The 14,211-nt window shown below is 44.9% G+C and overlaps 1 protein-coding gene across 3 annotated transcripts in view; it reads left to right on the forward strand.

The window, feature by feature from the left end:
* Positions 1 to 14,211, forward strand: part of RNF168 (ring finger protein 168) — a 110,103-nt gene that overhangs the window by 32,082 nt on the left and 63,810 nt on the right. The gene's annotated exons all lie outside the window — the stretch shown is intronic.

The following is a 14,211-nucleotide window of genomic DNA, read 5'->3' on the forward strand; positions in this document are numbered from 1 at the left end:
CCATGCTGGGTCAGTATGCCTTCAATTTTGAATAAATCCCCAACAGTGTCTCCAGCAAAGCACCCCCACACCATCACACCTCCTCTTCCATGCTTCACGGTGGGAACCAGGCACGTAGATTCCATCCGTTTACCTTTTCTGCGTCGCACAAAGACACGGTGGTTGGAACCAAAGATCTCAAATTTGGACTCATCAGACCAAAGTACAGATTTCCACTGGTCTAATGTCCATTCCTTGTGTTCTTTAGCCCAAACAAGTCTCCTCTGCTTGTTGCCTGTCCTTAGCAGTGGCTTCCTAGCAGCTATTTTACCATGAAGGCCTGCTGCACAAAGTCTCCTCTTAAAAGTTGTTGTAGAGATGTGTCTGCTGCTAGAACTCTGTGTGGCATTGACCTGGTCTCTAATCTGAGCTGCTGTTAACCTGCGATTTCTGAGGCTGGTGACTCGGATAAACTTATCCTCAGAAGCAGAGGTGACTCTTAGTCTTCCTTTCCTGGGGCGGTCCTCATGTGAGCCAGTTTCTTTGTAGCGCTTGATGGTTTTTGCAACTGCACTTGGGGACACTTTCAAAGTTTTCCCAATTTTTCGGACTGACTGATCTTGAATGATGGCCACTCGTTTTTCTTTACTTAGCTGCTTTTTTTCTTGCCATAATTAAAAATTCCTTCATCAGGATGTGGCTTCTGGGTCCAGGGACTGTGTTTAAAAAGGGAGTTGGTGCCAAAATGAGAGAAAACAAATGAAGCTGGCACGTATGGTGCCGAGCCACTCGGAATTCCGACACGTCCTGCATCTTGCAGCAGAGACAGACCAACCACGTGGGGAGTCATGTGGTGACCATGTTTGGGTCATTTGAAAATTACCCCAGTAGCTCATAATTTGCTCTAACTCATGGATCCTGAAATCGGTTCAAGAGGGAGTAAAAAATGAATTTTCCTCCTATCCTCCATAGAGGTTGATAACTTGCCTCTCTTCTCCAAAACTACAAGACTCCCTGATGTCTGGTCTGCAAGGCTTTACTACCTTTGGGTGTAATCTCGCCAGTTCCCGGAAGCAGAAAAAAGCTGTGGTCACTACTCCCGGCTTTTCCTTAAAAAGAAAAAAAAGAGTGATGTCCAAGGAATTCTAATAAACTTGAAAACTCTGAACCAATACATTTGTGTGCAGGAGGTTCAAGATGGAGTCCATCAAGTCGACGGTCTCCTTGATAGGACAAGACTTCGTCATGGTAACTATCCATTCACAGGAGGCTTGTGTCCCCATCCAACCTACCGAAAAATCTAAGGTTTGCGATTATCAAGGGAAGACAAGTATTGCCCTTCCCACTGAATGTCTTACTATTTGGAATATCATCTGCAAACAGCAATCCGGATTCTAAAGGTACCGTCACACTTAGCGACGCTGCAGCGATACCGACAACGATCCGGATCGCTGCAGCGTCGCTGTTTGGTCGCTGGAGAGCTGTCACACAGACAGCTCTCCAGCGACCAACGATCCGAGGTCCCCGGTAACCAGGGTAAACATCGGGTAACTAAGCGCAGGGCCGCGCTTAGTAACCCGATGTTTACCCTGGTTACCAGCGTAAAAAAACAAACAGTACATACTTACATTCAGCTGTCTGTCCCTTGCCGTCTGCTTCCTGCACTGACTGCTGGCCGTAAAGTGAAAGCACAGCACAGCCACAGCGGTGAGTCACCGCTGTGTGACTCACCGCTGTGCTGTGCTTTCACTTTCACTTTACGGCCAGCAGTCAGTGCAGGAAGCAGACGGCAAGGGACAGACAGCTGAATGTAAGTATGTAGTGTTTGTTTTTTTACGATGGTAACCAGGGTAAACATCGGGTTACTAAGCGCGGCCCTGCGCTTAGTTACCCGATGTTTACCCTGGTTACCAGTGAAGACATCGCTGAATCGGTGTCACACACACCGATTCAGCGATGTCTGCGGGGAGTCCAGCGACGAAATAAAGTTCTGGACTTTCTTCCCCGACCAGCGACAGCACAGCAGGGGCCTGATCGCTGCTGCCTGTCACACTGGACGATATCGCTAGCGAGGACGCTGCAACGTCACGGATCGCTAGCGATATCGTCTAGTGTGACGGTACCTTAACATCCTTAGTATGGTTGGTGAACCATCAGAAATCAGACATGGTTCCCTCCACAACAAAGACCCCATTGCTTATCTTACTGGACTTCCACAGACAAGCCTCCTTCTTAACAAAAGAAAAACAGACCAGATAAGATCCAGAATAGCCATCCTGCGAAGCCAAACATTGGTATCAGTAAGATTTGCCATGTCAGTCCTCTGCTCCATGACGTCATACATCCAAGCGGTTACCTGGACCCAAGCACATGCCAGAGTTTTGCAGACTTGTATCCTTGCAAATTAGGACAAATCTCAGAATCCCTGAACAGTAAGATTCCAGAACCTGCTCTAGTAAAATGCTCTCTGACCTGGTGGTTCAGTCAATGAAACTTAAAGATACGAGTCCTTGGATTCAGAACCCGCTGTTAACCATAACAGATGCCAACAGAAGAGGTTGAGGGGCTATTGCCTCACAAACATCCTTCCAGGTTCTTTGGACAAGAGAAATCAGCCAGCAATCCTCCAATTTCAGGGAGCTGAAAGCGTTAGGAGAAGTACTCAAATCAGAAACATCTATAATTCAAAGTACCCACGTAAGGTTCTTGGACAACACGTCTACCGTCGCTCATCTGTCATCAGGGAAACAGAGACCTAAAAACAATCTCTGCAAGAATATTCTCTTGGGCAGAAGAACAATTTCTCTTCTCATCTGCTCTCCACATAACAGGCTCAGTTAACATCAAAGCCAATTTTTTTTTTAAGCAGGAGAGATATTCATCCAGGCGAATGTGGTTTAAATGTATAAATCTTTTAGTTGCTAACCAGAAGATGGGGTTATCCAGAAGCAGATCTTTTTGCAGAGCACCAAAACGCAAAGTGGATCAGTACTTCTCCCTGAACCCAAACTATGCCTGTCTAGGGGTGGACGCATTCGCCCACCCTTGGAAATTCAAACATGCATACACTTTTCCTCCTATTTCGGTCCTACCAAGAGCACTACAGAGGATAAGAATTGAGAAGGTCAAGATAATCTTAATGCCACCTCTGTCAGAAGAGAAGCTGGTTTGGCACCTTGAGCACGTTGAGGATAGATTCCCCCACCAATAACAAACCTTCGCCAGAGTCCAGTCTACCACCCAGACCCTGGAAGCCTGGCTGCTTGGCTTCTAAGTTCGCAATTTCAAAACTAAAAGTCTCTCAAATAGTCACTCAGACCCTCCAGAAGAGCAGAAAGTCAGTGACAAATACCATATATCATAAAATATGAAAGACCTTCGTGACTTGTTAAGCGCATAATCCTCCAGACCTCAGTTACCCAGATGTCACTCAAATCCTAGACTTCTTGCAATAAGGTCTGGAAAAGTACCTCAGACCTAGCACCCTCAAGGTTCAGGTTGCAACCTTAAGTTCATATTTTGACCAGAACCTAGCTGACTACCACTGGGTAAAAAGGTTCATGACTGCAGCTTCCTGTCTTCGTCCCAGGTTAACTAACCTACCGGTAATTCCATCCTGGGACCTAAATATTGTCCTTAAGGGTCTGACTCTACCAACATTTGAACTCTTATCCTCGACAGAAATGGACAAATTGTCTTGGAAAACGGCCTTCCTGGTAGCGATCACTACAGCTTGAGTATTCTGGATGATAGACTTGTTCTTTGACTTGACCCGTTCTTCCTGCCTGAGTTCTGTTCCCTGGATGTACGAGGAGTGGTCCTTCATTACCTCCAAAAATCCCAAGCTCTCAGGAAATATCAGAATCTGTTCATCCAACTCTTCAGCCAAAATAAAGGAAAGAAACCATCAAAAAGCACTATTGCAAACTGGATCAAAAAATCGATTAGCGAGACATATCTAAACCAGAACCTCTTGCCTCCCGAAGAACTTGTCTCACTCCCATAAGAGCCATGTCTGTCTCCCAGGCTGAGAAGGCCAGAGCTTCCATTGAGCAAATCTGCAGAGCGGCCTCCTGGTCCTTGATCCTTACCATCTCCAAACCTTTATAAGTGGAACTTGTCTATTAACCCCATCACGACATGTGCTGTACTAGTACTGCTCATGTTGTCTCCCCCTTTGATGTGGGCTCCGGCGCTGAGGACACATCAAAGTCGCAACATGTCAGCTGTTTTGAACAGCTGACATATGTGCGCAATAGCGGCGGGTGGAATTGCGATCCACCCGCCGCTATTAACTAGTTAAATGCCACTGTCAAATGCTGACTGCAACATTAAACTACTGCTTCCTGCCATCGGGCTGGAAATGCGCGCATCGCCGACCCCGTCATGTGATTGGGGGTCAGCGATGCGTCGGTGTAACAACCAGAGGTCTCCTTGAGACCTCTCTGGTTGTTGATGCTGGCTTGCTGTGAGCGCCACCCTGTGGTCGGTGCTCATAGCAAGCCTTTAATTCAGCTGCATAGGAGCGATCTGATGATCACTGATATGTAGCTGAGATGATACAGTTGTGCCAGCTTCTAGCCTACCATGGAGGCTATTGAATCAAGGCAAAAATTAAAAAAGATGTTTTAAGAAATATGAAAAAAAAAAAAATAAAAAAAATAAACGTTTAAATCACCCCCCTTTCGCCCCATTCAAAATAAAACAATAAAAAAAAAATCAAACATACACATATTTGGTATCGACGCGTTCAGAATTGCCCGATCTATCAATAAAAAACAGGATTAACCTGATCACTAAGCAGCGTAGCGAGAAAAAATTAAAAACGCCAGAATTACGTTTTAGTGGTATCATTAAAACGGCAGCTCGGCATGCAAAAAATAAGACCTTACTCTATCCGAGATCCCGAAAAATGGAGACGCTACGGGTATCGGAAAATGGCACCAATTTTTTTTTTTTTTTTTAAGGAAAGTTTTGAATTTTTTTCACCACTTACCGTACCGTAAATAAAAAATAACCTAGTCTATGAACTCGTACTGACCTGGAGAATCATAATGGCAGGTCAGTTTTACCATTTAGTGAACCTAGTAAAAAAGCAAAACAAAAAACAAGTGTGGGATTGCACTTTTTTTTGCACTTTCACCACACTTGGAATTTTTTTCCCATTTTCTAGTACAATACATGGTAAAACCAATGGTGCCGTTCAAAAGGGAAACTTGTCCCGCAAAAAATAAGCCCTCACATGGCCATATTGACGGAAAAATAAAAAAGTTATGGCTCTGGGAAGGAGGGGAGCGAAAAATGAAAAAGGGCTGCGTTTTGAAGGGGTTAAAGATTTGAGTTTAGGGAGAAAAGTTCTCCAAACTAACATTAGTCTTTGGTATTCCCCCTGTAGTGTTTGTGGAGGGTTATTGGAGAAAATAGAATTAGACTTAGCAGTATTTTATTTTCTAATATGCCTCCACGATAGCAAGATAAGCCTTCCCCTTTCTCAATTATTTCTTGTATTACCTTAAATCCAGTGATCATAAATCTAATTTGAAGCATTCATGCTCTTTTGGTCCTTAAGGCTACGTTCACATTTGCGTTGCGTCAAGCGCAACAGCGGCAACGCATGCGCCCCTATATTTAACATGGGGGGCGCATGGACATGCGTTGTGCTGCATTTTGCGACGCATGCGTTTTTTCTGCCGCAAGCGTAGGGCACAGAGGACGCAGCAAGTTGCATTTTTTTTGCGTCCAAAATTCGACAAAAAAGGACGCATGCGTCGCAAAACGCTGCGTTTTAGCGTGCGTTTTGTTGCGTTTTTGTTTGCGTTGTGCGTTGCGTCTCCGACGCAACATCACACAACGCAAATGTGAACGTAGCCTTAGAAAAACATTGGAGAGAGGACTTTTGACCTTTTTGTTTCCTTATTATGGTGGGGTGGCATCCTCCTGTGGTGGTCCTGTTGTGGAGGGTTATTAGAAACTGAATTACCGGTAAGGCTACGTTCCCACTATCTGGAATGAGCAGCGCTTTGCATGCAACGTATTTTCGCTGTGAACAAAACGCAGCTTTCTATTCACTGTAGGTAAATCAGCATGTGTTCACTGAACCGTGCGGATTTATCGCATTCAGTACATTCTAATGATAACATTTCTCTTGCGGAGACAAGCGTCTTCGCAAGAGTAATTGACTTGCTGCGGTCCTGAAGACGTCAGTTTCTGCAGGTGATCAGCAGGAGCAAATAGTCGACATATGATTTCTAGAAATCCCATCCACTATGCTGTAATATCTGGCCACTGCATAAATACGCAGTGTCAAACGAGCAGGAATTCCTGAACGTGGCAACGTACCTCTGTTTAATTCTGTTTTTCTTTAAGTTTTTTTTTTTTTTTTTTTTTTTGGTGATGTGACCTATTTGTTTTTTTATTTGTCACAGATTAAACTTTACCATTCAAACCAGGGCCTGTAAAAAAGATGGATAGCACACACATGCAGTCTGAGTGTTTTTTTTATACTGTGTAATGGATTGGAGAAGCTTGGAATTATTTTTTTTTAGGGTATGTGCACACGTCAGGATTTCTTGCAGAAATTTTCCTGACAAAAACCGGACATTTTTCGCGTTTTTTCATGCGTTTTTGATGCTTTTTTGTGCGTTTTTTCCCAAATGCATAGAATAGTGGGAAAAATGCAGAAAATCTGCAAAATTAATGAACATGCTGCGTTTTTTACCACGATGCGTTTTTTTCGCGGAAAAAAACGCATCATGTGCACAAAACATGCAGAATGCATTCTAAATGATAGGATGCATAATGTATGCGTTTTTAATAAGTTTTTAAAAAACGCAAAAAAACCTGAACGTGTGCACATAGCCTTAATACTAGAAAAAAATGACATTGATGGTAAAAACAGACATGCATACCAAAAGGGAATTAAATGCTTGCATTCAGTGCACTGTTTTTATCTTGCGTGCAACAAAACAAAATGCCCGAGGTTTTAGTATGTATTGCGAAAAAACAATGGTCAGGAGAAAAAACATGCTGCCTCCCAGGGAACACCCACTGAGCTCAGAGCCGCCTGCTGCTGCCGGCATATTACCCCTGTCTGCTGCCGGCATATTACCCCTGTCTGCTGCCGGCATATTACCCCTGTCTGCTGCATGCAGCTCACTTTTCTTGTGTTTTTTCTCTGTTCACGGAAATCTATTTTGGAGTACTCTGCTAGCCATTGCTATATGCTAGCCATTGTGTGTGCTCTTTCTGCAGAAGTGTTGAATATGGAGCTATATCATGTCACCGTATATATCTAGCTCTGCAGGTGGAAGTGCCCAGCAGTTAAAGGGAACCTGTAAGATGATTCATGCTGTCCAAGCCAGGAGCCACATGAATCCCAGCTTGCCTGCATAATTGCAGTCAGATATATTCATTTCTGAAACACTTCAACTAGAGTCTGAAGACCCAGCATAGGAATAGTTTGGGCTAGTCCTGAGCTTCCCCCTGCTTGCTTTTCCCCTTGTTCCTTGAGGCAAGTGACGTGTGTACTGTGTGTGTCCATCACTAGAGACCTGACATTCACCAGTAGCGGTGGCAGGGGGCGGTTATGGACTGGTCTCAGCTGTTCCAGTGATGCCAATCCCATCTTCAGTCTCTTTCTCTAGGGCCGGGTTCACACTGCGTTAACCCCTTCAAGACCCAGCCTATTTTGACCTTAAAGACCTTGCCGTTTTTTGCAATTCTGACCAGTGTCCCTTTATGAGGTAATAACTCAGGAACGCTTCAACGGATCCTAGCGGTTCTGAGATTGTTTTTTCGTGACATATTGGGCTTCATGTTAGTGGTAAATTTAGGTCAATAAATTCTGCATTTATTTGTGATAAACACGGAAATTTGGCGAAAATTTTGAAAATTTCGCAATTTTCACATTTTGAATTTTTATTCTGTTAAACCAGAGAGATATGTGACACAAAATAGTTAATAAATAACATTTCCCACATGTTTACTTTACATCAGCACAATTTTGGAAACAAAATTTTTTTTTGTTAGGAAGTTATAAGGGTTAAAATTCGACCAGCGATTTGTCATTTTTACAACGAAATTTACAAAACCATTTTTTTTAGGGACCACCTCACATTTGAAGTCAGTTTGAGGGGTCTATATGGCTGAAAATACCCAAAAGTGACACCATTCTAAAAACTGCACCCCTCAAGGTACTCAAAACCACATTCAAGAAGTTTATTAACCCTTCAGGTGCTTCACAGCAGCAGAAGCAACATGGAAGGAAAAAATGAACATTTAACTTTTTAGTCACAAAAATTATCTTTTAGCAACAATTTTTTTATTTTCCCAATGGTAAAAGGAGAAACTGAACCACGAAAGTTGTTGTCCAATTTGTCCTGAGTACGCTGATACCTCATATGTGGGGGTAAACCACTGTTTTGGCGCACGGCAGGGCTTGGAAGGGAAGGAGCGCCATTTGACTTTTTGAATCAAAAATTGGCTCCACTCTTTAGCGGACACCATGTCACGTTTGGAGAGCCCCCGTGTGCCTAAAAATTGGAGCTCCCCCACAAGTGACCCCATTTTGGAAACTAGACGCCCCAAGGAACTTATCTAGATGCATAGTGAGCACTTTGAACCCCCAGGTGCTTCACAAATTGATCCGTAAAAAAGAAAAAGTACTTTTTTTTCACAAAAAAATTCTTTTAGCCTCAATTTTTTCATTTTCACATGGGCAACAGGATAAAATGGATCCTAAAATGTGTTGGGCAATTTCTCCTGAGTACACCAATACCTCACATGTGGAGGTAAACCACTGTTTGGGCACTCGGCAGGGCTCGGAAGAGAAGGCGCGCCATTTGACTTTTTGAATGGAAAATTAGCTCCAATTGTTAGCGGACACCATGTCGCGTTTGGAGAGCCCCTGTGTGCCTAAACATTGGAGCTCCCGCACAAGTGACCCCATTTTGGAAACTAGACCCCCCAAGGAACTTATCTAGATGCATATTGAGCACTTTAAACCCCCAGGTGCTTCACAGAAGTTTATAACGCAGAGCCATGAAAATAAAAAATAATTTTTCTTTCCTCAAAAATGATTTTTTAGCCTGGAATTTCCTATTTTGCCAAGGATAATAGGAGAAATTGGACCCCAAATATTGTTGTCCAGTTTGTCCTGAGTACGCTGATACCCCATATGTGGGGGTAAACCACTGTTTGGGCGCACGGCAGGGCTCGGAAGGGATGGCACGCCATTTGGCTTTTTAAATGGAAAATTAGCTCCAATCATTAGCGGACACCATGTCACGTTTGGAGAGCCCCTGTGTGCCTAAACATTGGAGATCCCCCAGAAATGACACCATTTTAGAAACTAGACCCCCAAAGGAACTAATCTAGATGTGTGGTGAGGACTTTGAACCCCCAAGTGCTTCACAGAAGTTTATAACGCAGAGCCATGAAAATAAAAAAAAAAATTATTTTCTCAAAAATGATCTTTTAGCCTGCAATTTTTTATTTTCCCAAGGGTAACAGGAGAAATTTGACCCCAATATTTGTTGTCCAGTTTCTCCTGAGTACGGTGATACCCCATATGTGGGGGTAAATCACTGTTTGGGCACATGCCGGGGCTCGGAAGTGAAGTAGTGACGTTTTGAAATGCAGACTTTGATGGAATGCTCTGTGGGCGTCACGTTGCGTTTGCAGAGCCCCTGATGTGGCTTAACAGTAGAAACCCCCCACAAGTGACCCCATTTTGGAAACTAGACCCCCAAAGGAAATTATCTAGATGTGTGGTGAGCACTTTGAACCCCCAAGTGCTTCATAGAAGTTTATAATGCAGAGCCGTGAAAATAATAAATACGTTTTCTTTCCTCAAAAATAATTATTTAGCCCAGAATTTTTTAATTTTCCCAAGGGTAACAGGAGAAATTTGACCCCAATATTTGTTGTCCAGTTTCTCCTGAGTACGGTGATACCCCATATGTGGGGGTAAACTACTGTTTGGGCACATGCCGGGGCTTGGAATTGAAGTAGTGACGTTTTGAAATGCAGACTTTGATGGAATGCTCTGCGGGCGTCACGTTGCGTTTGCAGAGCCCCTGATGTGCCTAAACAGTAGAAACCCCCCACAAGTGACCCCATTTTGGAAACTAGACCCTGAAAGGAACTTATCTAGATGTGTGGTGAGCACTTTGAACCCCCAAGTGCTTCATAGAAGTTTATAATGCAGAGCCGTGAAAATAATAAATACGTTTTCTTTCCTCAAAAATAATTATTTAGCCCAGAATTTTTTATTTTCCCAAGGGTTACAGGAGAAATTGGACCCCAAAAGTTGTTGTCCAGTTTCTCCTGAGTACGCTGATACCCCATATGTGGGGGTAAACCACTGTTTGGGCACACGTCGGGGCTCAGAAGGGAAGTAGTGACTTTTTTGAAATGCAGACTTTGATGGAATGGTCTGCGGGTGTCACGTTGCGTTTGCAGAGCCCCTGGTGTGCCTAAACAGTAGAAACCCCCCACAAGTGACCCCATTTTAGAAACTAGACCCCCCAAGGAACTTATCTAGATATGTGGTGAGCACTTTGAACCCCCAAGTGCTTCACAGACGTTTACAACGCAGAGCCGTGAAAATAAAAAATCATTTTTCTATCCTCAAAAATTATGTTTTAGCAAGCATTTTTTTAGATTCACAAGGGTAACAGGAGAAATTGGACCCCAGTAATTGTTGCGCAGTTTGTCCTGAGTATGCTGGTACCCCATATGTGGGGGTAAACCACTGTTTGGGCACACGTCAGGGCTCGGAAGTGAGGGAGCACCATTTGACTTTTTGAATACGAGATTGGCTGGAATCAATGGTGGCGCCATGTTGCGTTTGGAGACCCCTGATGTGCCTAAACAGTGGTAACCCCTCAATTCTACCTCCAACACTAACCCCAACACACCCCTAACCCTAATCCCAACTGTAGCCATAATCCTAATCACAACCCTAACCCCAACACACCCCTAACCCCAACACTAACCCCAACACACCCCTAACCCTAACCACAACCCTAATTCCAACCCTAACCCTAAGGCTATGTGCCCACGTTGCGGATTCGTGTGAGATATTTCCGCACCATTTTTGAAAAATCTGCGGGTAAAAGGCACTGCGTTTTACCTGCGGATTTTCCGCGGATTTCCAGTGTTTTTTGTGCGGATTTCACCTGCGGATTCCTATTGAGGAACAGGTGTAAAACGCTGCGGAATCCGCACAAAGAATTGACATGCTGCGGAAAATACAACGCAGCGTTCCCGCGCGGTATTTTCCGCACCATGGGCACAGCGGATTTGGCTTTCCATATGTTTACATGGTACTGTAAACCTGATGGAACACTGCTGCGAATCCGCAGCCAAATCCGCACCGTGTGCACATAGCCTAATTCTAAAGGTATGTGCACACGCTGCGGAAAACGCTGCGGATCCGCAGCAGTTTCCCATGAGTGTACAGTTCAATGTAAACCTATGGGAAACAAAAATCGCTGTACACATGCTGCAGAAAAACTGCACGGAAACGCAGCGGTTTACATTCCGCAGCATGTCACTTCTTTGTGCGGATTCCGCAGCGGTTTTACAACTGCTCCAATAGAAAATCGCAATTGTAAAACCGCAGTGAAATGCGCAGAAAAAAACGCGGTAAATCCGCCATAAATCCGCAGCGGTTTAGCACTGCGGATTTATCAAATCCGCAGCGGAAAAATCCGCAGAGGACCAGAATACGTGTGCACATACCGAAACCCTAACCCTAACCCTAACCCTACCCCTAACCCTAACCCTACCCCTACCCCTACCCCTACCCCTACCCCTAACCCTAACCCTACCCCTAACCCTACCCCTAACCCTACCCCTAACCCTACCCCTAACCCTACCCCTAACCCTAGCCCTACCCCTAACCCTAACCCTATTCTAACATTAGTGGAAAAAAAAAAATTTCTTTATTTTTTTATTGTCCCTACCTATGGGGGTGACAAAGGGGGGGGGGGGGGTCATTTATTATTTTTTTTATTTTGATCACTGAGATAGATTATATCTCAGTGATCAAAATGCACTTTGGAACGAATCTGCCGGCCGGCAGATTCGGCGGGCGCACTGCGCATGCGCCCGCCATTTTGGAAGATGGCGGCGCCCGGGAGAAGACGGACGGGACCACGGCTGGATCGGTAAGTATGATAGGGTGGGGGGGGACCACGGGGGAGGGGATCGGAGCACGGGGGGGGAATCGGAGCGCGGGAGGGGTGGAACGGAGCGCGGGGGGCGTGGAACGGAGCACGGGGGGGGGCTGGAATGGAGCACGGGGGGGTGGAACGGAGCACGGGGGGGGGTGGATCGGAGTGCAGGGGGGGTGATTGGAGCACGGGGGGGGTGATTGGAGCACGGGGGGAGCGGACACGAGCACGGGGGGGAGCGGAGCACTGGACGGAGGGGAGCCGGAGCAGTGTACCGGCCAGATCGGAGGGCTGGGGGGGCGATCGGAGGGGTGGGGTGGGGGCACACTAGTATTTCCAGCCATGGCCGATGATATTTCAGCATCGGCCATGGCTGGATTGTAATATTTCACCCGTTATAATGGGTGAAATATTACAAATCGCTCTGATTGGCAGTTTCACTTTCAACAGCCAATCAGAGCGATCGTAGCCACGAGGGGGTGAAGCCACCCCCCCTGGGCTAAACTACCACTCCCCCTGTCCCTGCAGATCGGGTGAAATGGGAGTTAACCCTTTCACCCGATCTGCAGGGACGCGATCTTTCCATGACGCCGCATAGGCGTCATGGGTCGGAATGGCACCGACTTTCATGACGCCTACGTGGCGTCATGGGTCGGGAAGGGGTTAACAGCAGCCCGTTCAACACATGCGTTAACGGGCTGCTGTTAATGCAAGTGCCGGTATGTGATCGGGCAAGCACAGATAAAGCTAGCAGATGCTCTATCTGCTCTAGCAGTGACGGACCCGGAAACGCTGCAGCCCGCGTCTCGGGGTCCGTCACTCAATGACGGCTCATCGCTAGTGCACGCCCATTGTGGGCGTGCGCTAGCGATGTGTCCGCCATAGGACTTAATGGCGGCGTTAACGGACTGCGTTATGCCGCGGTGTAACGTAGTCCGTCTAATGGACGCCAAAGACGAAATGTGAACCCAGCCTTAACGCCGTTGAGTTATAGCGCAGGATATACTTAGCTGCAGTCCTGCAGCCAGGCTTTGATTTATGCTGCCCGCGGTTTTGACTGCCTGCATATTGTGACAAGTCTCCTTTAAATGCTTTAGTGTGGAAAGTAGGCTCCACTCACTGTGGCAGAATTGTTTTTTTTTATATGTAGTGAAATTATATTTTTCCATCATTTACTAGTGATGAGTGAACGTGCCTGGATAAGGTGTTATCCCAGCATGAAAGAGAAGGAGATCCAGCTCAACGATATAGTGAAAAATCCATAGTTTTATTTCACTTCGAAAATATAGTGTGAGGATAAAACATCAGCATACAGAAAAATTAAAACCAAGGTCAACGCGTTTCCGGTGACTAAGCACCCTTAATCATGATACCTGGTACAAGACATGTCTATACTTTTATACTAGTCTCCGGTCATCACACCGGTGTTGCAATTGATAGAATTGATTAATCAAGCAAAGTAGACACACATGATAACAAGAGCAAGACAAGCTTGATGGAAAGACAAAAACAAATGTTTTAACTGGACAGAAATACAGAGAAAACAAAAATAGCATAAAATACAAAAATCACATGTATATGAGGGAACTACATGCAAGATGAAAAAATAGTAGAATAAACGAAATAGCATTGTAATAATAATTGAATAAATCTAAGAATATAATAGTAATATAGTATATGCAATAACATATATCATAAACCCTCATGGCAGTATGAAAAAAGACTATATTGATTCTAAATGAGAATTAAATTAGTAAAGAAAAACCTAGGTAAAAAAACATAATTGGAAAGAAAACTATTTCTGAGGGAAAACTGTCCATGGTTGGACACGAACTCATATGAGTTCTGGTTCAAGGATATGACATACATGTGAATCTCGTAATAAACAGAGCTACAAGCCTCTTTAGTACCATAGAAAGTTGCGAGCTCACAAACAGCCATGGATGGAAGAGCAGAACAATCAATGACAGAAATCTCTCAAACTGAGAGCTATTACGGTAAGAACAGATAAGAGCACAGCTGCAGACGCCGTGACAGTGTCAAAGCGGCCGGC

This window comes from Ranitomeya imitator, chromosome 5 (assembly GCF_032444005.1).
Source record: "Ranitomeya imitator isolate aRanImi1 chromosome 5, aRanImi1.pri, whole genome shotgun sequence".
In the NCBI taxonomy this organism is placed as follows: domain Eukaryota; kingdom Metazoa; phylum Chordata; class Amphibia; order Anura; family Dendrobatidae; genus Ranitomeya; species Ranitomeya imitator.